At 34.6% G+C, this 27,740-nt stretch overlaps 1 protein-coding gene and 1 long non-coding RNA gene across 2 annotated transcripts in view; one reads left to right on the top strand and one right to left on the bottom strand.

Annotated features, from left to right (window-relative positions):
- Window positions 1-263: 263 nt before the first annotated feature.
- LOC118765882 lies at window positions 264-15,338 on the bottom strand. The gene is made up of 3 exons (XR_005001789.1): window positions 15,257-15,338; window positions 4,356-4,360; window positions 264-276 (listed from the first exon to the last, which is right to left on the bottom strand). It is a non-coding gene; the product is annotated as an uncharacterized LOC118765882 (long non-coding RNA).
- A 6,674-nt stretch (window positions 15,339-22,012) lies between these two features.
- LOC115218977 (putative protocadherin beta-18) overlaps window positions 22,013-27,740 on the top strand; it is a 57,046-nt gene continuing 51,318 nt past the window's right edge. Inside the window, exon 1 of the mRNA XM_036508605.1 lies at window positions 22,013-22,694. The gene's annotated coding sequence lies outside the window, so the exon portion shown is untranslated. The remainder of the gene's footprint in view (window positions 22,695-27,740) is intronic.

The following is a 27,740-nucleotide window of genomic DNA, read 5'->3' as shown; positions in this document are numbered from 1 at the left end:
TAAGCCTTTGCTTGATCTCTGATCATGATCAGATGTCCTATCCTTGGATAAGAATTAGGAATCTTTATTTCTAAACAAAATGGTAGTCATGTTTCTAGCCATCACGACACTTATACATTTAATTGCATATTTGTGTAGTTAGACAACTATTAATAAATTAATAATATTGTTTGCAAATTTTAGCTCAAGACCAGCACATTCAGTGAGAGGTTGACTCAAATAGGCACAGGAGTGGCTGTGTGGTAAGTAGCTTGCTTACCAACCACATGGTTGTGTCTCACTGCATGGCACCTTGGGCAAGTGTCTTCTACTATAGCCTCGGGCCGACCAAAGCCTTGTGAGTGGATTTGGTAGACGGAAACTGAAAGAAGCCCATTGTATATATGTATATGTATATATATGTGTGTGTTTGTGTGTTTGTGTGTCTGTGTTTGTCCCTCTCCAACAACGCTTGACAACCGATGCTGGTGTGTTTATGTCCCCATAACTTAGCGGTTCGGCAATAAGACTGATAGAATAAGTACTAGGCTTACAAAAAAATAAGCTTTGTGGTCGATTTGCTCGACTAAAAGTGGTGCTCCAGCATGGCCACAGTCAAATGACTGAAACAAGTAAAAGAGTAAACCATCAAATGGATGAATTGCAAAGTCAATCCCAGTGGTATTTGAACTCAGAGCATGAAGACTGATGGAATGTCACTGAGCATACTGCCTGGTGTGCTAATCAGAAATTAGTAATATTGATTTATTTATTACATAAGCACCAAGACACAGATGTGAAGGATGGGTACAGCCACTTAATTCATTCAGAGTATTCACATTGCATTTTATTTTAACAATGATGTGAAAAGCAAATTCAACTTTGGTTATATTTAAGCTCATAAAATTAATTCTGCAGGCAACATGGAATGCATTCTCCAAGTTTCACAACACTATAGGAATATATTTTAAACCTAAGAAAATTTGTTTCTTTATACCAAATGCTTTTCATCTTCCTGTTGTATTTGTGGATTAATGAAGAATTGCTCAGGGAATTTCTAAACTACCTGCAAAAATAATATATTGTCTGAAGAATTTTGATTAGATACAGCCAGATGGATAAAACCCCCAGCAGTAATGATCGGACAGCTTATGATATAGCAGAAATATAGAAATATATGCAAAGACAATAAATGGAAAGCCTACAAAAAAATATTCAATAACACGAAGACCAGCAGTTAGTGAGAAAGTCTAATTGGTGTCTTGGAGACATACTAAACTTAACTTTATATATGCATATACATACATATATATATATATATATATATATATATATATATATATAATATATATATAAAATGAGATAGGGGTTGAAAATTCAACCCACCATGGGATAATGTATATCCAATATACTGCTAGATAGGTACCCAACAAGACTAATTCTCCATTCTCTAATTTTATATATATATATATATATATATATATGTTTATATATGTATATATATATATATATATATATATATATATATATATATATATATATATATATATACATGTATATCTATTTATGCATATATGCACATATATGTATATTTGTATGTATATATATGTATGTATATATATATATGTATGTATATATACATATATGTATATATATATATATATATATATATATATATATATATATATACATATACACACACACATATGTATTTACATTTATATATGTAGATACACAAACCTACTTATACATACATGTATATACATATGCATACATGTAGACAGTGATGCAGATAAACATGATTACGCTTCATATATATATATATATGTATATATATATATATGTATATGTATATACACACATGGATACACATAGATATACGTAGAGAGATACATACATAACTCACTACCTGCATCAATATCTCTATCAGCTCACCTGGATTTCTCTTACTATTTATCCTTTGGACCTAATTATCAATAAAGATTCTGGAGTGTAATTTCGAATCATTTGAATACTATTTGTTTTCTATATTGAGTATCTCTACACCTGACCTTTTGACTCTATGCATATGGATGTATATGTATGTCTGTAAAATTATATGTGTATATGCGTGTCTGCATGAGTGTGTGTGTGTATTAGGCTGGTACATAATTAATGACATTAACGATCGTTTTATTCTATTTTGGTGTTTTATTTTTGAATAATTCTTGAATAAAAAACTGGTCGTAAATGACACACCCACCAAATATATATATACATATATATATATATATTATATATATATGTATATGTATAATATATATATATGTATATGTATATATATATATATATGTATATATATATATATATACACCTATATATATGAGGTGAGTAAAAGTGTATGTACACTACCATATATATATATAAATCCAAATAATGGAACAAGAATGCAACAGATGACAATAAAACATCTGGACAGATAGACGATACAAAGACGGACAGGAAAAAACAAGGATGGGTCATTAGTAGCCTTTTCTCCTCAGTTAAGTTTCTAGATTATCCTTACAGTTTCGACCAGTTACACTTGACTGGCCGAAACTGTAAGGATAATTTGGAAATTTGACTGATGAGAGAATGCAAATTACTGCATACCTACCCACTTCCTTCATCCATTATTAACTGTAGCTCCTGTATAACACATATTTTTATATTATTCTCCTTTCTTTATCTTGAAAACGGAAATCTTCCTTGAAGCATTTATAATTTACATTATCTTCTCGACAAATACATTTACATTACATTTGCTTTTATTACCACAGCTTTATCTTCCAGATTACATGTTGCAAGCACACCCTCACATTATGTTTTGGGGTATCTGTACTTACAGTATTTTGTTTCTAAATTTTATGCATTTATTCTATTCTCTGGCATTCTCATTTGCATAAATAATAACCATTTTTAATTATCTCCCCTTTAAGGGAAGTAAATACTTAGCTTACAACTTATGAGTCAGCAGTTTATAAGAATTCTCAAATCCTCTCAAAAATAGTATAACTGAATTCATCTCTTTTAAGCGGTTTGGTTTTAATTGGATTAGAATAATCCATATTCTCTCACTTTGAAAATTTTCCTTGTCTACACAATTTTCATTACCAAGTATGAGATACTTGGTTGTGTAAGCCTAAACCAAAATATCTTTATGACAATGGAGATGGTTGTTTAATTACCTTTAACAATAGCATCAAGTTATGTGTGATGTGGCTGTGACACTGAAGGCAAACCAAGTTAATGTGTGAGTGGTTTACAAATAATGAAACCATTATCACAGGTGCATTGTAGGACAACCATACAAGTAATACATTAGATTTCAAGGATATAATGACATAATTAATATAGTAGATTTCAAAAATATTTAAAACTGAATTCATCATCATCATCATCATCATTGTTTAACGTCCGTTTTCCATGCTAGCATGGGTTGGACGGTTCAACCGGGGTCTGGGAAGCCAGGAGGCTGCACCAGGCTCCAGTCTGTTCTGGCAGTGTTTCTACAGCTGGATGCCCTTCCTAACGCCAACCACTCCGTGAGTGTAGTGGGTGCTTATATGTAAAATATGTGAATGAATATAATATCTTCATTGTCATCACTGTCGTCATTATCGTTGTCATCGTCGTCATCGTCATTGTCATCATTTAACATCCAGGTTCCATGCTGGTATGGGTTGGATGATTTGACAAAGATCTGATGAGTCCAGAAATGCACTGTACTTCAATATCTGCTTTGACATGGTTTCTTTTATTGGATGTCATTTCCCAAAGCCAGCCGCTCTACAGTGTACACTGGGTGCTTTTTTTCTCATGCCACTGGCACTGTTGAGGTTACCATGTGGCTTGCAAGTCAACAAATCCAGGCAAGGAGGATATTGCCAATGTGTCAAGAATATTAGTAATGAACATCAAAAAATGCTGTGAGAATATCCGAACAAATAAATATATCAAATAGAAAATTTCTCTTTGTAAATCTCTCAATGTGAGACATTCAGTAAGAGTACTCTAGCCCTTTAGTGCTTAAACCAGTCATATTCGGCCAAAATGGTTCTATGTTCAAACTGGCCAGATCTGGCTTTTCACACCTACCTTGCATTGTCACTTCAAAAATAGACAACTACATCATTGAAATCTCAGAGCTACAAGATAATGTGAGATTAATTCGAAACAAGGTTAATAAATAAACATTACACTTGACAGAATAATATGAATGCTAAAGGGTTAAAGTAAAGAATATTTGCCAACATAACATGGCAGTTCTGGTTTAGGATGAATGTTACTGTTATTTAGCCCCCCCCCCCCACCGCCACCAGCTATGGGGCTAAATAACAGTAATGTTTGTCCTAAACCAGGACTGCTGTGTTATGTTGGCAAATAACGTTTACAATAAAAAAAAAAAAATAATAATGAAATTATTGTATACAGTGCTCAAGTGCACCACAACTTGTCAAAAAGTGTGTATAAAGTATATGCAGTAATGCACAAATGTCTGGATAGCGAACAGTGTACGAGTCAGATACATGCTTGTGTGTGTATGGAGGGGAGGAAATCAGGTGTAGTGTTGGCGAATCTCAGAAAGCATGGAAGTTTTAAAGGATGCAGTGCTCCGACAACTAACAACTGATGCTGGCAGCTTGTTCCATGCTTCAGCAACTCTCAGCGTGAAAAAATGTTTCCTAAAGTCATGGGAGCTGTGCTGTTTTCTGACTTTGTAAATATGTCCACGGTCCACTTAAATCATATAGGGCCTTGTGTAAAAAATATTATACATTACATTTTTGCTGTCTCAGTTTCACTTTGTTTTGTCTCATTCAGCGACACATTCAGAGATACTAGACAAAATCTGAAGAAACAGGCAAACATTTTTTTCATTATCTGTGTCCATATCTCAAAAACTAAAAATAAAATATATTTCAATGAATTTTGTTATGCAAATGACATTGCCATTTTAAAAAACTGATCTCGAATATTTTGTTATTTTTAAAACCTTATCCCTATAGTAGAGCTGCAGCTGTAGCCCTTCACACTCAGAGTTTGAATCCTACAGAAGTTACTTTAGCTTACAGTCTTCTGAATTTCATGAAATAATGTACTTGTCAGGTATTGGGCTCAATATAAGTAACTATATTTAATTCCAAAATAGATGTTTGCAAACTTGTGTTAGAAATTAGTAATTCAGTTTTGGTAAAGATCTTATAAGAACAGTGGATATTACAAAAACTAAGTCTTTTATTGTAGTTACTTCACTGTTTCTATACTCTGTTTGAATCATTCTAGAGTGAATATAATAAAGAATTAAAATGTTGGTGATTCATTTCAATCAGCTATTGCCATCTCAAATCATAACACCATGCTTAAAACACCACATAGGTATGATGGAGGTAAGTTTTAAGCAATGATACTAGAACAAATCTTGTTCCTTCAGAAATATAGAAAAGAAAATAGAGCAAATCTATTAAATAATGTTTGAGTTTGCAAGTAGATACATTCTGATTTCAACATAAAGTAGAAAATTCTTGATATATTCAGGCCACAGAAATGAACTTAAAATATTGTTTAAATGTACAGTTGAGAAGATCTTCATACTGTAAAATTTTAATAAATTCATAAATTCAAAAACTAGTCTAATTGTTAGATCAGAGATTTTCATTAAATATTGTCACTTCAGCAAATACTTTCTTCAATACAGGATGATCATACCGCCACCTGATTTACTGGACCAATCTTTAGAATTTTGCTAAGAACAGTGATACACTTTGTTTCCCTCTAATTTCACTATACTTAATACACCCTTTAATATTTTCAAGTCTTTACCATTCCATGCTATTTTCCATATAGCATGTTGGATTAATATTTAACTAGTTGTAAGGAACAATTACACTCCCTCTCTTTATTATTTAGTTGTAATTTATTAATAGATATTCCCAATTTTGCAACAGCTCAAATTAATCCACTCATTGATACTTTATATTTAAACTCCTTGAGTTCACATTCTTATCTTCAATTAGCAGTTTTCTGTTTATTTCTCCACCATCTTTGCTGTATAATTTTTAGACCTTCAGGTTCTACATTTTTGTAAATCATTTCCATTTTCTTAAAACATATCCATAAATCCTTCAAATTTTCTTACATCCTCCAGCTTCACTATTTGTAATAATCAAAATGGGATAACTCAATCTCAACAGTATCCATATGTAATGAGTTAAGAACCATTACACCATTTTACCAAAATGCAATACAAGAAATTCTATGTCATAGTACCCACTCCATCAAAAAGAATAATTCCTGGATACTCTAGAAACTGGTTGAGTTTGTCAGCTGAAAGTGAGCACAAGACTTGTAGTTACAATGTATTATCCCTATCAAACAAACAATATATATATATATACATATACATATATATATATATATATTATATATATATATATATATATACATATACATATATATATATATATAATATATATATATATATACATATACATATATATATATTATATATATATATATATATATATATATGTATATGTATGTATGTACATGCACACATGCACATGTACACACACACAAATGTACATACACAAACACACAAGAATGCACTCATGCACATACTCATACATTCACAAGAATATTCTTTATATTTTGGAAAATTATTCAGTTGCAAATATCATCTCATGATATTTCATTTTTGCATCAAGCATACAAATTTCTTTCCAGTTCCCTTTCTATTCTCCGAAAGCCTTAATAGATTTTTTTTTTTTCTATCCTTTCATAGTTTCAAAATAATTCAAAATTTGTCAGGGAAAATATTCATTTTTAGCTGTGACCTAGTGAGAAGTATCATATTAAATTGGATAAAAACATTTTACTTTTCTTAATATTACACAAATATAAGCAAATATACAAAAGGAGAAATGTGATTTAGAGAAAAACAAAATGATCACATTACTGTGATAATCCTATTTGTAAACCATATCTGGTATCTAGAATTCTATAAAGAATTCAAAATAAATCTAATAATATTCATCTGCAAAGAAGTTTTCTGTAAACTTTAACGAAGAAATTATACTGCATATGTTTCTCTCAAATATTTTGTATCTTCCTTTTAACTATTTTATATGTTCCTCTCGTGGAGGCACAATAGCCCAGTGGTTAGGGCAGCGGACTCGCGGTCATAGGATCGCGGTTTCGATTCCCAGACCGGGCGTTGTGAGTATTTATTGAGCGAAAACACCTAAAAGCTCCACGAGGCTCCGGCAGGAGATGGTGGTGATCCCTGCTGTACTCTTTCACCACAACTTTCTCTCACTCTTACTTCCTGTTTCTGTTGTACCTGTATTTCAAAGGGCCGGCCTTGTCACTCTCTGTGTCACGCTGAATATCCCCGAGAACTACGTTAAGGGTGCACGTGTCTGTGGAGTGCTCAGCCACTTACACGTTAATTTCACGAGCAGGCTGTTCCGTTGATTCGGATCAACCGGAACCCTCGTCGTCGGAACCGACGGAGTGCTTCCACATGTTCCACTCACAAGAAAATATTGGTAGTTTTGGTTTTACAAAAGCTTGAAGTTTGTTCAGTTTGTTTGATTTATCATTTGAATACTATCCAGTGGAAAACACCGAATCGGAAACACACGCTAATGATAGGAACCAGTTTACGGGCAGTGACTATTAGTTATGAAAGACGAAGCCGTAACACATGACGGACAGAAGCAGTGATCAAGATTGAAAAATGGGAGAATTTGAAATAAATTGAGTCCAAGCTCCATGTTTGTACACCAGGAATATCTAAATATAAATCATACGAGCAGTTACTTTCATCATCTCCATTTTCACCCCATAAATAATATAAATAAGTTGTAGATGTGCATCATCATTGACACCGACATCACCACTCTCATTGGTGTTAGTGGCATCATCATCATCATCATCATCATCGTCATTGTTGTCGTTATTGCCATCATTATTACCACCATCACCACCACAGCAACCACTACAACCATCACCACCATCACCATCATTATTATCATTATTACCATCATCATTATCACTACTCCCAGCACCACAACAAGCACCAGTACCACCACCACTATCACCCACACCACCATCACAATCATCATCATCATCATCATCATCACCACCATCATCATCATCATCATCATCATCATCATCATCATCATCATCGACATTGGCATCATCATTACCACCATCACCACCACAACCATCACCACCATTACCGTCACCAGCACCATTATCATCATTATCACCACCATAACCACCACCACCACCACTATCACCACTACCATTATCACCACCACCACCATCACAATCATTATCGTCATTATCGTCATCACCGTCATCATCATCATTATCATCATCATCGATATTGTTGTCGTTATTGCCATCATCATTACCACCATCACCACCACAGCCACCACCACAATCCTCATCACCATCACCAGCATCATTATCATCATCATCATCATCATCATCATCATCATCATCATCATTATTGCCATCATCATTACCACCATCACCACCACAACCATCACCACCATTACCGTCACCAGCATCATTATCATCATTATCATCATTATTATCACTACTCCCACCACCATAACCACCACCAGCACCACCAGCACCACTATCACCACTACCACCACCACCACCATCACAATCATCATCGTCATTATCGTCATCACCGTCATCATCATCATCATCATCATCATCGACATTGTCGTCGTTATTGCCCTCATCATTACCATCATCACAACCACTACCACAACCATCACCACCATCATCATCACCATCATCATCATCACCATCATCATTATTATAATTGTTATCATCATCATTATCATTACACCACCAGCACAGCACCACCACTATCACTACCACCATCACAATCATCATCGTCATCATCATCGTTATCGTCATCATCATCATCATTGCCATTGTTGTCGTCATCACTGTTGTCATCATCATCGTCGTCATCATCATTGTTGACATCATTATCGTCATTGTCGTCATCATCATCATCATCATCATCATCATCATTGCCAAGTTTGATATCCATAAATCCATATAATCAACATGTATGTTCATATACGGCTACATGTAGCAAATATGCAGTGAGCAGGAAAATTGAACATGTTGCCTTTCATTTCATTGAAAAAGAAATAAGAAACGGTTATGCTCTTCTACATGGTATCCATAAACATGCATACATATTTATGCATGTAGATGACTAAATATGCACACATACAAATGTATGTTTGGACAAGGAGAAAGTTAACAACATGCATTCTTAGTGATTCTGCAATACAGATCAATAGAATAAGAACCAGGCATTAAATAAGTCCTGGGATCGATTTGTTTGATTCAAAATGCTTCAAGGCAGTGACGGAACATGATTGCAGTCCAATGTTAGAAAACAGGTAAATGATAAACAATAAAACAATTTTAAGCATGGAGGCTCAGAATCTTCTTGGTGCAGACGTGCGGTTAGAAGTTTGCTTCTCAACCGTACGATTCAGGGTTCAGTCCCACTATGTGGCACCTTGGGCAAGTGTCTTCTACAATAGTTTCAGATCAATAAAGGGCTTTGTGAGTGGATTTGATAGACAGAAACTGAAAGAAGCCTGTCGTAGGTGTGTGTTGTATGTGTGTGATGTGTGTGTGTGTGTGTGTGTCTGTGTTTGTCCCATGCTACCACATGGCAACTAGTGTTCGTGTGATTACTTCCCTATAACTTAGCTGTTTGGCAATAGGGACTGATTGAAGAAGTACTCCCAAGCTTAAAAGAAAATATGTACTGGGATTGATTCTTTCAACTAAAATTCTTTCAGGCAGTGGCTTAAATGGCTGAAACAAATAATAGATAAACGGTAAAATATTCCATGGGGAAGATGCTCAATCTCTGTCTTCAGTGATATTTGTCAAGATCAATTTAATTTTATTTATTTATTTGTTTATTTATTTTTTGGATGCTTTTTTTTTGGTCAGAATCTCACAGCCTTCTGAGCTAAAGTTTTGTAGTTCTTGTCCTTTAGCAGCAAAAAAAAAAGAAAAAAAAAAACAGCAAGAAAGACAAATACTTCTTGAAAACATCCAAAAAGTGATCTTTAACGGAAGAAACTGAAATACTTGAATTCAATGACAGGTTTACTTTTGTTTGGTAAAATAGATGAAGAAGAAAACATTATCTCCTTCCATGTTTTGTTATGGTGCCCAACGTCTCCGAGGAAAACAGTTAAGTTGACAAGAGTCAAGCTTATCAGATCCTAATCACAAGGATATTCTTGGCTCTCACTCATTGCTCCACAATCAAACTATTTGTGAAGAGGAAAATTCTTTCATAATAGAGATCTTTTACTCTTTTGTTTGTTTCAGTCATTTGACTGTGGCCATGCTGGAGCACCACCTTTAGTCGAGCAAATCGACACCAGGATTTATTCTTTGTAAGCCTAGTACTTATTCTATTGGTCTCTTTCGCCGAACCACTAAGTTACGGGGGACATAAACACACCAGCATCGGTTGTCAAGTGATGTTGGGGGTACAAAGACAGACACACAAACATACACACACACACACATACACACACACATCATACATATATACGACGGGCTTCTTTCAGTTTCTGTCTACCAAATATACTCACAAGGCTTTGGTCAGCCCACAGCTCTAGTAGAAGACACTTGCCCAAGGTGTCATGCAGTGGGACTGAACACGGACCCATGTGGTTCGTAAGCAAGCTACTTACCACACAGCCACTCCTATGCCTATATATACATATTTTGTATTTCATACCCAAATTATTATATTTAATATGTTTAATGTACTTAATTTGTTTACCCACATAATTGTCTCTCTGTCTCTCTCACACATTCTCTCTCTCTCTCTCTCTTATATATATATATATATATATATATATGCACCCACACCACACACACACACACACACACACATATTGATGCATACACACAGATACCAATTTAAATATTTATAACGATTGTGAAATATAAATTTTCCGATACCTACCACCAAACAACTAAGTGAAAATATGAACTGGATTATAGATTTCATCAGATGACTATTTGACTATATATATATATACTGCTCCACTACTTTACACCACTGGCTTATAAAATATTCAGGACAAGAGAAAGGCAAAAAAGAAAACATTATTTATCAAGAGAAATAGAGTATTGGAAAAATGAAATATGTTCTGTAAACTGATGGGTTATTGGGGCAACACTGAAGACATTCATCATGATCATCATCACCACCACCACCAACACCACCACCACCACCACCATCATCATCATCAAATATTATCATCACTTCCCCACTACCGCTATCAGCATCATCCTCAGCATAATCATCATCATCAACAGCAGCAGCAGCATCATTGTTGTCGTGATTATCATCATCATCACCACCATTGTCATCATCATCGTCGTCATCATTATTATTCTCATCATCATCAACATCACACCATCATCATAATCATCATCATCAGTACTACCGCCATCACTGCCAAAACCATTCCCAGTGGCAGCACCAGCACTAGCACCACTAGCACTACCACTTCAACCACTACTGCTACCACCACCACTACCACCAGATTGCTACTAGTAACAACAACAAAAACAACAACAACAACAAGGCTATTGTCAACATTCTAGAATTTAGTTTCTCATACAGAATTGAATTAAATTAGTCTGCATTTTAGCAGACATTTAAGGCAGTGAGCTGGCAGAATCATTAGCATGCCAGGCAAAATGTGTAGCTGGATTTTGTCCATCCTTGTGTTCTGAGCTCAAATTCTGCTGAGGTCAGCTTTGCCTTTCTTCTGTTTGGGGTCGATTAATGAAGTAACAACTGAGCACTGGAGGCGATGTAATCGAGTTAATCCCTCTCCTGAAATTATTGGCCTTGTGCAAGAAACTAATATGGCATAAACTTTCTTGTTTGAGCCAATTTAGAAACTCTATCCATGAGAAATACCAGCCAAATCTACTTTCATTTCTATCCTATACTGTTTGTCCTATACTGTCTTAAAAAAAGGAAGGCTACATTGAGAAGCACAAATTCTAGATAAATAATAACAGGTTGGTCATAAACTGGACTAAATTATAATCATTATTGATCATAAGCATATTCATTCAGAGCTCACCTGGGGCAAAGAAGAACAGCCTCAACAACAAAGATTCCTCCTTACTTTCCATTATCTTCTCTATAAAGCTCTATAACCTGAAAGCTGGGCTTCCTAATTTTCCTTATATTTTTCTTAGTCTTCAATATGCATAGATTCTTATTTTCTCTGTGTAAATATTGGGTTGTCCGGAAAGTTCGTGCTGATTTTTAAAGGAAAGAAAAAGGTCAATAAATGCTTGCCATTACATTTTTAATCAACCAAATATGAACTATTTTGTTGCACAACGCATCTCCATCTTTCCTTTAACTTGAAAATACCCTCTTCCCAGAATTGAGGTGGTTTCATGGCAAAGAATTCATCAAAGTATCTTTTTACGTCATCCAAGGAATTGAAATTTTTACCATTAAGACTATTCTGCAGAGACCTGACTAAGTGGAAATCTGAAGGAGCAATATCTGGTGAATATGGAGGGTTGGGTAACACATCCCAGTTGAGCTGCAGCAATTTTTGTCTGGTTCCCAAAGCATCAAATACCGAAAATGAACTTTCTTATCTTCCATTTTAAAGGGTTACAGAATTAACACAGGTTATAGGAACATAAACCTTCTTCCACGAAAAGATAGCTTAAACTGTGCTCTAAATGGAGGTGTAGTGAAATCCTATTTTATGGACTCAACCATGTTGTAAAATAAGTCGAAACGTAAGCTACTATAAATAGGCACAAACTTTCCAGACAACCCAATACTATAGTCGAGATCTCATTGTTTGTTCAAAAATGACCAGTTCAATCCCTCATTGATCTCATGCATCTAACATGGTTATTATTCAAGAATGTATTTAGCAAAAACAAATGGATTGAACACGCGGAAAAGGAAGACCCAGGAAGACATGGAATGAGGTACTGAAGAATGATCCCAGGATCTTGCCTAAAATAGGCAAGATGACATAGAGCCAAGATACTTGGTGCCTTGCTGTATTTAAGAAGACCCATACTTTATGGTGGAAGTGTTAAGACTAGTCCCTCTGGTGGTGTAAAGCACTTGTGGAAATGCCACATAAAAGCACCTGTGCAGTGCCACATAAAAGCACCTGTGTAACTCTTTGAACTGGTTGGTGTTAGGAGGAGCATCCAGCTGTAGAAGCCATGCCAAATCAGACTGGAGTCTGGTGTAGCTTTGGTCAGACTGTCCGACCAATGCCAGCATGGGCAAGGGACATTAAATGATGATGATGATGATGATGATGATGAAATAATAAAACAAATACATAAGTAAAATAAAAAAAACAGACTCATCTCTATACAAGTGCAGTCATCTTTGCAGCACACTTTTGCTGGTATTTTGAAAGTTGACTTCTCTTGTGTCTTACAGTCAGGTTTATTACCTCCAGAACAGAACTACCTACCTACCTACCTACCTACCCACCACAGTTGCAACCTACCAGACTGTGTGACAACATAGACTCACTAGATATGTTAGACAAATTCTACAAGCAAAATACTTGCTACATATTCTGAAAGCCAATCAGCATCTCACAATGACAAAACTTTGGATGGCAGAAGACAGAATACATACAATAAATGGCAGCATATCTTGGCTACATGATACAAATTGTTCAAACTTCTTTATCTTGCTTGAACATACAAGGATGACTGGTACTACTTGCCAACAGTAAAAACTGCATTCACAAAGCAAATCAGCATTATTTAATTTAAGTAACATAAGCTTGAATAGCTGGGGAAAATACCTTGACATCTATTAGAGAAAATTGAATTCATAATGCTATTAAAAAGCTACACACTGAAGTAGTGGGGCTGGGAAAAAAGGTAAAACCCAATAAGATTTGAAAAATTGATGAAACATGATAGATATGTAGAAAGTTCAGACCAGCTGTCTAATTTAATCTGCCTTGCTGGGTGTAAAAATAATCGATGTTGACCAGATGTGAACCATTTAAACTGAGATGATTCAAATCAACAGAAAAATCTGCGGAGAAGGAAACTACATTGGACTGAAAAGCAAAAGGAAAAACTGAAACATGTTGTTTGCTAAAATTAGAGGAAGAGAAGAAAGGGAGAAATTGTGAAAAATGTTAAAGAAGATAGAAAATAATTATTTTGAATTTCTTGGAGTAAAGACGTTTTACGTGGTGGTGGGGGATATAAAACTGCTCTTCTCAAATGTGTATGTCTGTTAGCACATACAATATTAAAGATGAATATCAATATATCAATACAAACAAATACATCTGCAAATACACACTCAAACATGTATATGCATATATATATATATATATATATACATACATATATATATGCATATACATATACATATACATACACATACATATACATACACACACACGCACATACACACACACACACACACACACATATATATATACTCATGTATGCATAGCTAAATGTACAGTAATAATTATAGCTGTCTATGCTATTCATTCATAATTATATTATATTAATTAATGATTATAACTATAATTACATACACACAAACACACACATGTAGATGGAGACTGACATGGCTCTGCGATGAAGTTCACTTCACCACTGTGTGGTCTCAGGTTCAATTCCATTCTATAGCATCTTGAATGTTTTATCTCAGCTTTGGGTTGTTCCAATCCTTGTGAATATATTTAGGTGGGTGGAAACTATGTAGAAACCCGTAAAATTGACTGTATCAGTAAATGTTCAGCTTTGTCACATCATCTCACACTAATTATACTTAGAAAATAAATTTACATTAAGAGAATATGCGTTTCTGAGATACTTTACATAAAATTGATCACTCACACATTAAAATTGACAGGAGGGCAACAGATCATAAAACCCTGCCACTAATATGTTCCCATCCAGCCCTTGCTGCCATGGGAAAATGGATGTTAAGTGAATACTTTTTCCAGCAACTCTAGTTTCGAGACACTGGGCTCTGAGTAAGAACTATTTTATTTCAGTGTCATTACTATTACGGTTATCAAAATATCCTCCATACTATAATTAATTCCATCTGAATTTTAATGAAATGCCTCTCTTTGTAATATATGCTCTTAAAGTGTTACAGGTTAAATCATACTGAAGATTTCTAAAGAGAATGAAATAGTGCTACACATAATTATGACCAACTGGAAATTGTAAGAACTTTGTAATGGAAAAATTTTTTTAAATATTTGCAAACTCTATGCATCTTCTTCCCTGTGCTCCTAAATTTCAATCTGAAATTTCTAATCTTTCCTTGTTTCGAATGGATAGTTACCTCCCTTATCTTAATGGCTTTAGTCAGAGATCACTACATGTATATTGATTATCATTATATTGGTCTCATGTTTGTTTATGGTTTATGTGGAAATAATTTAGCTGAGTTTGCAATATAGTATATCTTATGCATTTTGATCACATGTCATCCTCTTTTTAAAAACAAATTTCCAAAAACTAAGGAGAAAATATTTAGAATCTAATGAAAACTGAGACACTCCCCACCAGTCATAAATGAGGTGACAAAAATTCAGTTATAAAACAGTCCTTACTTCTTTCTAAGTCACTCTTGGTCTAATTCCTCTAGAAGTACCCTGTTACATCCCGTTGGATATTAAACATACTAGAAATGGAAGTCAAGTTTTCCTTCTCCTCCATCTTTCTTGATAACAGCAGTGGTAGCAGTGATAGTAGTAGTAGTGGTGGTGGTAGTGGTGGTGGAGGTGGTGGTGGTAGTGGTAGTGGTGGTGATGGTGGTGTTGGTGGTGTTGGTGTTGGTGGTAGTAGTAGTAGTAGTAGTAGTTTCTGATTTAGGCTCAATGATAGTAATTGTTCTGATTCTTTATGTTCTGAGTTGCGATTATTGAATGAGACCGAACTTTGGAATAATTTCAGTCTTAACGTTTCTGCTGGGGAAATAATGAAATAAGGTGGAGAATGGTGTGGGTAATATGAACAGTATTTCTTAACTGGTTAGCATTTTAAAAACTTGGATAGTTCCATTATGTTGAGATATATTATCCAATAATTATAGTGAATTAAAAAAAATACTATTCAAGAATGGTTTAAACTCCAAAAGCATTACAGCCTTACTAGTTTTTATTTACATTTAATAAATGTACTAGTCAGTAGCTTTCAGCGAATAGTAATCCAACTTTTACAAATTAAATAAGATTTGTCTGAAAATGTCTATGTTAATTTTAAAGCAAGTTTGGTAATGACAAATTTTATTTAAAAAATTATGTCATCATCATCATCATCATCATCGTCGTCGTTTAATGTCCATTTTCCATGCTAGCATGGGTTGGGCTGTTCAACCGGGGTCTGGGAAGCCAGGAGGCTGCACCAGGCTCCAGTCTGATCTGGCAGTGTTTCTACAGCTGGATGCCCTTCCTAACACCAACCACTCCGTGGCACCTGTTTTGTTCGATCCTACCTGTTATGTTCTTTCTGTCCTACCTTTGATTTATCAATGTGGTTAACCATACAACCTGTTGTTTACTATATATATACATATAAATTAGTCTTGAGAGAAGCAACATATATATATATATATATATATATATATATATATATATATATATATATATATAACAGGAAGGTTTACGAAAATAAACAAAAGACGAAGGCAGGTGGAGTACAAACAAACAAATGTATTAGTATAGCGCTCAGGAATAGAAATAGAAAAAGTCTTTTACGTTTCGAGCCTACGCTCTTCGGTAGAAAGATACACAGAAAAAAAACAAGGAGAGAAACAGTATGTATGTATGTATATATGTATATACATACACATATATTCCATGGATATACAATGGTAAAATAAATTTTATTATAGCATATTTTTCTATTTATAATCTTATACGCTTCTTATGTTTTATTTTGCATCATACTATATATTCTATGTGTTTTGTAGAATGATACATTAGAGAGCTTTTCATACGAGTACCAGTAGATTAGTTGAATCCATACATTGTGGCTTGATATGCATTTATGTGTATAAATAAATGCACACACACACACACACACACACACACACACATACATACATATATATATATTAAAATTCTGATCGAAAGTTCTTTCACATTTTTGCAATCCAAGAATGAGGCCAAGTCATATAATGATATTTGATTTATTCTTTATTGTTTGTATTCATGTACATCTTTATATTACTTAATTAACTCTTTTTTAATGTACAAATGAGCTAATGATTCCAGTAGTTGTATTAATTAAGAACATCAACAACATGAAATTTGACCAAATTTTCATTTCCTAAGAACATCAACATATCTTTGCAGAATAGTGCTCAATAACCAAAATTGTCTTCATTTAGTGTATTAGTCTTGAGAGAAGCAACATCAATTTAAATCCTTCAGAATGGACCAAATGATGTTTAGCTGATATTTACTTGATATGAGCCTTGCATGTCAAGCCTGAGGATGTTGCTCATGAAAGCTGATGAAACATTCTTTTCTGTCCTAACTGACACTTAGTTCAGCATTAATTGAACCTGTATTCTCCTACTTGCAAAGCAGTATATTAATCATTCTCTTCAGTGATGGATTACTTCTGAACTCTGTCTTCCACTGTCATGGAATTGAAATTTGATACTGAAGTCAAATATATCTGCTTAACGAGTTACACATGTTCAGCAGTGCTGTAATGTAACTAACTCAAAGTTTCTGGAATGAAATATGTGCATATAAACTTAATACAATATAATTTTAAGAGAAATTCGGTTGCCCATCACAATTTAGTTCAATAGTTGTTTTGTAGTGTTATCACATAATAACAACTTACGACAAACTATAATGTTATAGCATGAGTTTTCATTTATGTACACATATAAACTCAATAAAAAATTTGTTAAGTATATTAAAGTCACTCTGATATATATATATATATATATATAGTTAATCCAAACAAGAAAGCACAAAAAAACACAACAACGCGAGGACGTGGAACAAATATAGTATTATTGGATGCTCAGGAAAGAAGGAAAGAAGGAGGGTTTAACATTTCGAACGGAGCTCTTCGTCGGAAACATAGGAGAAGGAAAGATCCAGAGAAGGGAAGACAGAGGAAAAAATTGCCAACGGTACACACGAATTCACATATATATATATATACAGTGGTGGACTGGCCAGGTTGCCAGCTTGCCTAATGGCAAGTGGGCCCCTGTGGCATTAGAATCCATATATCGGTGACCCATGTTAGTATCTAAGGGGCCCATCCCCTCAAGTTTGAGAATTTTCATTCTTGGAAGAATACATTAATTATTTCAGCCTGGCTGTGTTTGTAGGCAGTTGAGAATACTTTTAACAAATAAATAAATAAATGATAGCATTGTAGTTGTGGGTGGGCCTCCTTGTAGTTGGGGGTAGGCCCTTTAATCTCCTGGCAACCAATAGTTTTAGACCCAGTCTGCCGCTCTCTCTCTCTCTCTCTCTCTCTATATATATATATATATATATATATATATGGGGTGTCCATAAAGTCATGGTGCAATTTAAAATATCTGTATCTTCATAAATACACACAATAGAATTAATCTGTAAAAAGAATAAGAAAGGAAAATGACCTAAATTTTTTATTCTTCTTCTCAATTTTGTAAAACATGCCCACCATCATTAATAATACAAAGAGAAATACGATTCTGTAGTTCTCAAAAAATATTTTCCAGCTGCAGAGATACTTTCAATCATATCAGTTATCCTTGCTTTCAAATTTTCTAAAGGTCGAGGCTTAGTGGAATACTCTTTTACTCATTTACTTGTTTCAGTCATTTGACTGTGGCCATGCTGGAGCATTGCCTTTAGTCGGCCAAATTGTCACCAGGACTTATTCTTTGTAAGCCTAGTATTTATTCTATCGGGCTCTTTTTGCTGAACTGCTAAGTTATGGGGACGTGAACACACCAGCATCAGTTGTCAAGCAATGTTGGGGGGGACAAACACAGACACACAAGCATATATAAACACATACATACATATATATATATATATATACATATATACAACGAGCTTTCTTCAGTTTCCGTTTACCAAATCCACTCACAAGACTTTGGTCAGCCCGAGGCTATAGTAGAAAACAATTGCCCAAGATGCCATGCAGTGGGATTGAACCTGGAACCATGTGGTTGGTAAGCAAGCTACTTACCACACAGCCACTCCTGCACCTATAAACAATACTTTTCACATGTATCCACAAAAAGAAAATCTAATGGAGTCAAATTTGGTGAATATGGCAGCCAAAATAACAGTCCACCTCTTCCAATCCATCTGTTAGGGAATTTCTCATTTCGAAACTGCCTAACTTGCAGAGCAAAGTGACAAAGCGCACCAAGTTGTTGCAAAACTGTATTCTCTGTTGGGTCTAATTGTTCATGCTTAGGAATGAAATAATTTTGTAGCATTGCACCATGACTTTATGGATGCCCTGTATTACGTTTTAAAGTCTTGATATCCTATCAGTTTATATGATATTTCACCACATCTTTCATTTCTGACCATATACGCTGAGTACACAATGAACAGTAGACAGTACCCTATCCGTGTAACAAGTAAAACCAATACTCAGATAGCACTGGAGATTAACAATAAAATTGTTAGTATTTAAAGTGTCGGTGCAGGTATGGCTGTGTGTTAAGACCACATGGTTCTGAGTTCAGTTCCTCAGCAAGTGTTTTCTACTATAGATAGAATCTGAAAGAAGCCTGCTGTAGATATATATGTGTGTGTGTGTGTGTGTGTAGGAAAACAGGACAATGGTGAGAATAATAGAAATATTTAGGAAAGTATTAACAAGAACTGAAGGCCAACTCTGAAACATTGAGACAAGAGGAGAAAGATTGGCGATCACTACCAAAACAAACAACAACACCCGTGGAAGCACAATGGCCCAGTGGTTAGGGTAGTGGACTCACAGTAATAAGAACACAGTTTCGATTCCTGGTCCAGGCATTGTGAGTGTTTATTGAGCAAAAACACCTAAGCTCCATGAGGCTCAAGCGGGGGAGGGTGGTGAACCCCGCTGTACTCTTTAACCACAACTTTCTCTCACTCTTTCTTCCTACTTCTTCCACAAAGCAAAGGATCCATGGTGTAACCCACTATGGTGTGGTAAACTTTCAGACCCTAGTCTAGATTCTTAATCCTCTGTACCCCAGGATGGTTCAGCTCTCCACCTGTTAAAAGTGACCGTTTACAGAATGAGGATAACAACGTAGCTTTCTTGCCCGTGCAACCACCAGTCTATCGCGTGTGGTGGGTGGATCTTCAAGTTGCCACACACATTCTTAGCAGCTTAGAGTAGGCTCGAATTAGAGATTATTCTTTGTGGCTAATGGCGTGAGTCCTGATTGGAAGAAGAAGAAGAACAACAACAACACCCGTCATCATTACAATTATCATCACTATTATTGCTGTTGTTGTAGTATTTGTCATTGTCATCATTGTCATCATTTTGCGCTTGCTTTTTCATATCGGAATGAGTTAGGTGAGTCATCACAGTCTGAGTAATTTCTTATTTGGAGTTACTGCTCTCCAAGACAGACAGGGTGGCAGCCATATTCCACTCATAAGTTTCACTGTTTGCATGGTTTCTATGGTAGGATGCCTGTCTTATGGCAAATTTCACGAAATATCCTGGATGCATTTTATCGAGGTATTAAATGTTTCTTTTATATTAAAAAAAAAAAAAATTGAATAAATCAAATATGCAGTTTGTCTGTGCCTGAGTTAAAATTGTTCATCTTTGGTGATGATAACAGTAGCATATGGCAGAATGACTAATATACTAATATAGTTGATAAATTTTTAGCTGTGAAAACTTTTGTTAAACAAACGATACTTATCAACAGAGTAGCTGTGACAAACAGCTAATAATACTATGACAATTATAGATAGATTGTGAAAATACCTAAACATAGCCTAAAACAGCTCATGTTGATAGGAATGGTTACACTTTCACATAAAGCTATAAATACTAAAAACATAATCTTTATTTATGAGAAAATGATAACCTTTGCATTCTAAATGCTTCTTAGATATGTAAAAGTTCCGAGAAGTTTCTATTTCAAGTCAAAACTTATTGTCATGACTGAGAGAAAGAAAAGGAAGTAAAAAAATGGACCAAGTCTATAAATTTTCAAAGATTTCTAAAGATGTCGTTGATTTCCTCTGAATTTTCTCATGTCACTTGGATGTTGAATTAACAAAAATTGTACTTCACAAAATAAAGATAAAATTGATATTGTTACTGAAAGCAAATTTCAGATAATAATTCAAAGTTAACTATAATGATCAGATTTTTAAAGATTTCATGATACAAAAGCTTTTTCCTTGATCAGATTTTAAAATAAAAATTCTTTGATAATTACCTAATGAATAGAATGAAAAAAAAGTAACACTTACAGATAAATGAATGCTTGCCAAATGTATAAAAATAAAAGCAAAAATAAAAAAAAATTCAATAGATTTTTTTGCAGGATGCTGATAGTTCATTTAAAAAATAAAATACTGAGATTTCTAAAACATGATAAGCCGACCATTAAAATTTACTGTTCATGGGACAATAATTAACCCATTTTAAATTTTTTTCTGATATAGAATGAAAGGTATTTTGACAATGATGTTTACATCCAAGAAAATATCAAATCAACACAGTCAGATGGATACAAATTTTTACTTTTTATCAATATGTACAAACAGTTTCAATACGTTGAAATCTAATTTTGAAAATCTAATTTTGACTGAAAAACCATTTGAAATTGAACATCTGCTGTTGTAATGGAGGAATTGCTAACCCCATTTCAAGATTTTTTTTATTATTATCCTCTTTGTGAAACATGGACCAAACACAGCAAATGCATTTGTGCATGTGTTTGTATATGATTGAGTAAATGGTATTATACTCTGTATGTTGTTTGGTGTTAGCTTTATATGTATGTATATGTGCATGTTATTAACATGTGTTTATGACTGCATATTACCACTTTGTGTTTGTTTCAGTGTACATGGATATTTGTATGTGTAATGCGTCTGTATGTGTATCTATGTACGTGAGTGTAGAAAGAAGTAGTGGTGAAAGTGCATTTAGGTGAATGCATATGTGTGCTAATTTACTAATCACTAATCTTTTATTACATTGATTGATTTTAATAAAGTTGATAGCGAAAGTGAAAGTTAGTCTTCCTTCAGCAGATGGCAAAAGTCACTGAACATATTTGATCCTTCACTACCTTGATGAAGGGCAAAGAACTTCTTTTATTATAATTCCATCATGTCTAAAACACTTTACTGGAATATTTTACAAACCCTTAGCATTTGACCAATACTTTACTTCATCGACCCCCAGGAAAATGAAAGGCAAAATTGATACCATCAGGATTAGCTCTCAGAAAAAAAAGACTTGTAACTGAACACTGTAGACATGTTACCTAATATTTTAAGGATTTTGCCTCTCCACTGCCATCATGTTTGCCAGGAAGTGCTACAAATACATAAGCTTTCTTTAAGCTAAAGAACATTCCAAGCCTTGTAAGTAATTATCTCATTTTACAACATTTCCAAAATTCATGTATGTGATGAATGATTAAAAAAAAAATGGCTTCAATGTCTGATTATTAAATAACGTTTATAGATGTCTACATCAACTAATACTGTCAGAAAAAATGGTGGATAATAAGAATTAAATATTTCATTGTAATACGGATGCAATCTGATTGTAGTTTGTTTCTAATCATGTTTATTGGGCATATGTAGATGTATATACAATTGTATGTGGTTATGTTCTGTTGCACCCCCCTCACCATCACACACATTTTTAGACTGAAACTAGTAAAAACATATACATATGTATGAGCTTATGTGTGTGAGTGTTAGTATACGTGCATATGCAGATTTATACACACATATATATGTGTGCATATTACATATATAAATGTAAGTATACAGGCATATATATATATATATATATGCATAAACATATATATAATTATATACACACACAAATATAAACATGGATGTGTGTATATATATATATATATATTGGTAAAACGGTAAGATAACAAAAGAAAGAAAGAGACCTCAATATTATGTAAATAGAGGAAATTTATCTATGAAATAATATGTTACTTTATTATATGTTACATATATATATATGCATGAGTACATGCATATATGTTTATGCATACATTCACACACACATGCAATATGCATACATATATTGAGAAAAAGACTAAAGAAAGAGTAGCAGAAGGAAACCTGGAGTAAAATCCTTGAGTTACCGATTCAGTGAAATATGGTAAGGCATTCCTGATACATTTTCAAACAAAACAAAAGACCTTTTATTGAACTCATTGTTTTAATAAAACATCCATAGCAAGTGGACCATAATGTTTTAGAAAGAGACCTTCCATAGAATTAGATTCTATAGCCAAGGAATTGAAGCTAAATTATTATTGTTGTTTGTTGCCATAATGGTGGAAGTTATAATTACCATCTCAAAGAAATTATCTATTTTTATGTATGCATGCATGTATGTATGTATGCATGTATGTATGTATGTATGTATGTATGTATGTATGTATGTATGCATGCATGTATGTATGTATGTATGTATGTATGTATGTATGTATGTATGTATGTATGTATGCATGTGTGTATGTATGTATGTATGTGTGTATGTATGTATGTATGTATGTATGTATGCATGTGTGTATGTATGTATGTATGTGTGTATGTATGTATGCATGTATGTATGTATACAGTATATATTGGTTTGCAGGGCTGTATATATTGATAAGTCTATGTAAAATTTGTATATATGTTTGCATGTACATAAATATTGTAATTGTTATTTTTTTATCATAAAATGCAATGCAATATGATTACTTCCAAACATTATTTTTACATTTAGTTTTGTCATAATTTGGATTACTTTTAAAATTCTGGAAGTAAAATTTAATCAAAGAATACATATGGAGTCTGTAATATGAGAGGAATAAATAAATAAATAAATAAATGTTTTTTTTTCCTAAACAATTTTCTTTAAAAAGTGATTATATAAGAATTTGACTCTGAAAAGCACTCAATTTTCTATCGAGTTATAGCTTGTTCAAAACTGTCTTTTGTACACTGTCTGCTGAAGTTTGTTTTTTACAGTAACTTTACATTATACTGCACATTATGCTATAGATTTTAAGTTGAATGTTGTACATTGTACAGCCTCTGTTGAATAAATAATTAACACTTTCAATACTAACCCACTTGAGATCGCCTCATCTCATATCATATGAAACACATCTTGTTTCAAAGTTTAAAAAATATAACATACTATTACAGTTTTATATATAAACCTTTCGTTATTTCAAGCACCGTCTTATAAATAAAATATTCAGGGCGCAGGAGTGGCTGTGTGGTAAGTAGCTTGCTTACCAACCACATGGTTCCGGGTTCAGTCCCACTGCGTGGCATCTTGGGCAAGTGTCTTCTGCTATAGCCTCGGGCCGACCAAAGCCTTGTGAGTGGATTTGGTAGACGGAAACTGAAAGAAGCCTGTCGTATGTATATATATATATATATATGTGTGTGTGTGTATATGTTTGTGTGTCTGTGTTTGTCCCCCTAGCATTGCTTGACAACCGGTGTGTTTACGTCCCCCGTCACTTAGCGGTTCGGCAAAAGAGACCGATAGAATAAGTACTGGGCTTACAAAGAATAAGTCCTGGGGTCGATTTGCTCGACTAAAAGGCGGTGCTCCAGCATGGCCGCAGTCAAATGACTGAAACAAGTAAATGAGAGAAATAAATGAGAGTAATTTAACTCTACCCAACAAAATTCTAAATTATTTTTAAAATGAAATTTCAGTTAGTGTAGTTCATGAAGAATATAGTTGTAAAATGTTTAATAAATTGTCAGACATACACAATTTATTATATACAGTTTTTTAATAATATTTTTTTTGTATGATATTACTCTTTTACTTGTTTATGTCATTTGACTGTGGCCATGCTGGAGCACTGCCTTTAGTCAAGCAAATCGATCCCAGGACTTATTCTTTGTGAGCCTAGTACTTATTCTATCAGTCTCTTTTGCCAAACTGCTAATTCATGGGGACGTAAACACACCAGCATTGGTTGTCAAGCGATGTTACACACATACATATATATTTATATACATATATACAATGTGCTTCTTTCAGTTTCCATCTACCAAATCCACTCACAAGGCTTTGGTCAGCCTGAAGCCATGCAGTGGACTGAACCCAGAACCATGTGGTTCGTAAGCAAGCTACTTACCACACAGCCACTCCTATGCCTATGATATTAGTAATGGTACTTTCATAAATACATCAAACTGTCAATAGATTCTCAATACATGTCAAAGTACAAGGCACATTATAAAACTGACTGAATACAATAGACTATATACACTTCAAATTCTACTCACCTAGCTGCATACATCATAAATTATGCTAAATACACTTTATAAAACAGTGTACACTTAGAAACATTTGATTTATATACTATACATGAAACACTCTACAAAAAGAAAAATGCTATTCAACAGGTATTATGCAGTATAACGTATATACAAGAGACTATATATTATGCAGTGCCATTATAAATTCTATGTACAATTTTTAATTTTTTGAACCCTTTTAAAACTTAGTACTTTATGCGATGGAATTACTCTGTAAAGAGCAACGGTCAGATGATTCTGTTTTACCATTGTCCTTCACAAAAGTTATTATAAATACACACACACACACACACACACACACACACAGGTGCAGGAGTGGCAGTGTGATAAAAAGCTTGCTTCTCAACCACATGGTTCAAGGTTCAGTCCCACTGTGTGGCACCTTAGCAAGTCTCTCTCTCTCTCTGTCTCTCTCTGTCTCTCCTTCTACTATAGCCTCAGGCTGACAGAAACTGAAAGAAGTCTGTCATATATATGTGTGTGTGTGTGTGTGTGTGTGTGTGTGTCTGTTCTTGTCCTCCCATCACCACTTGACAACCGGTGTGGGTGTGTTTATGTCCCAATAATTTAGTGGTTTGACAAAAGAGACTGATAGAATAAGAACCAAGCATAAAAAATAAGTACTTGTGTCGATTCAGTCAACAAAAAACTCAAGGCAGTGCCCCAGCATGACCGCAGTCTAATGATTGATACAGGTAAAAGATAAAAGACTAACAATATATAAATGCATACAAATGAATATTAATTATAAGTAAAATTAATAATTATTTCAGTTTTATTTTATGGGAACACATAAAATTATATTGTTGATACAACTAAGCCCTCATTTTATCGATGACTTGCTGGAGAGGATAATGGATGCCATTGATAGGAAAAGAAAAAATCAGCTGCTAAGTGTATTTCTACAAGATGGAAGCACTCCGTCGGTTACGACGACAAGGGTTCCGGTTGATCCGATTAACGGAACAGCCTGCTCGTGAAATTAACGTGTAAGTGGCTGAGCACTCCACAGACACGTGTACCCTTAATGTAGTTCTCGGGGATATTCAGTGTGACACAGAGAGTGACAAGGCCGACCCTTTGAAATACAAGTACAACAGATTGTGCCTGGGAGGGTAACTACCAGCACAGGGCTCACAACTACAGGAAGTAAGAGTGAGAGAAAGTTGTGGTGAAAGAGTACAGCAGGGATCACCACCATCCCTGCCGGAGCCTCGTGGAGCTTTTAGGTGTTTTCACTCAATAAACACTCACAACGCCCGGTCTGGGAATCAAAACCGCGATCCTACGACCGCGAGTCCGCTGCCCTAACCACTGGGCCATTGCGCCTCCACTTCTATAAGATCAGAATTAGAATGAATCTCCAAAAGGAGAATATTCCATATGATACATTCCTATTTTAGCACATCACCGTCTGCTTTCTCTCTCTCGCTCTCTCTCTTAGTGGGGTAACTATGCATCTCCTTTCCAGCAAGACATCTGTTTTTATCCCCCTGTTACAGTTTAACCTCTCATCACCTGGCACAAACTCACCTTCCTCTATACAACTCCCCATCTCAGATAAGAAGTCTTTATCTTGCAGGTTACTTGGTGACCTCACCGGTGCTGGTGCCACATAAAAAGTGCTCAGTCCTCTGTGAAGTGGTCAGTGTTAGGAAGGGCATCCAGCCATAGAAACCCCTGCCAAAGCTGACAATAGGGTCTGGTGCGGTCTTTTGACATGCCAGCTCCTGTCAAACCATCCAACACATGCAAGTAGTGAAAAACAGATGTTAAATGATGATTATGATAATATATATGTGTGTGTGTGTATGTGTGCCCGTGTGTGTGTGTGTATGTGTGCCCGTGTGTGTGTGTGTATATGTGTGTAGTACACAAACATGTGCAAATACACGAATGGCAAGAAAAAGTGTATAATGTACACTGAGTGTGCAAATAGAAACGACTTTTACTTGTAATTTGTGTATTTGTAATACATTTTTTCATTTATTCAGTAATGGAATGCAACACATCCTGGCTTTTATTAACAGTAAACAGACTCCATCACATGCCAGGGGGAGAAACTAGAAGTAGTTGATAGCTTCCACTACCTAGGTGACC

Source organism: Octopus sinensis, linkage group LG14, assembly GCF_006345805.1.
Source record: "Octopus sinensis linkage group LG14, ASM634580v1, whole genome shotgun sequence".
Lineage (NCBI taxonomy): Eukaryota > Metazoa > Mollusca > Cephalopoda > Octopoda > Octopodidae > Octopus > Octopus sinensis.
This window is presented reverse-complemented; position numbering and strand designations above follow the sequence as displayed.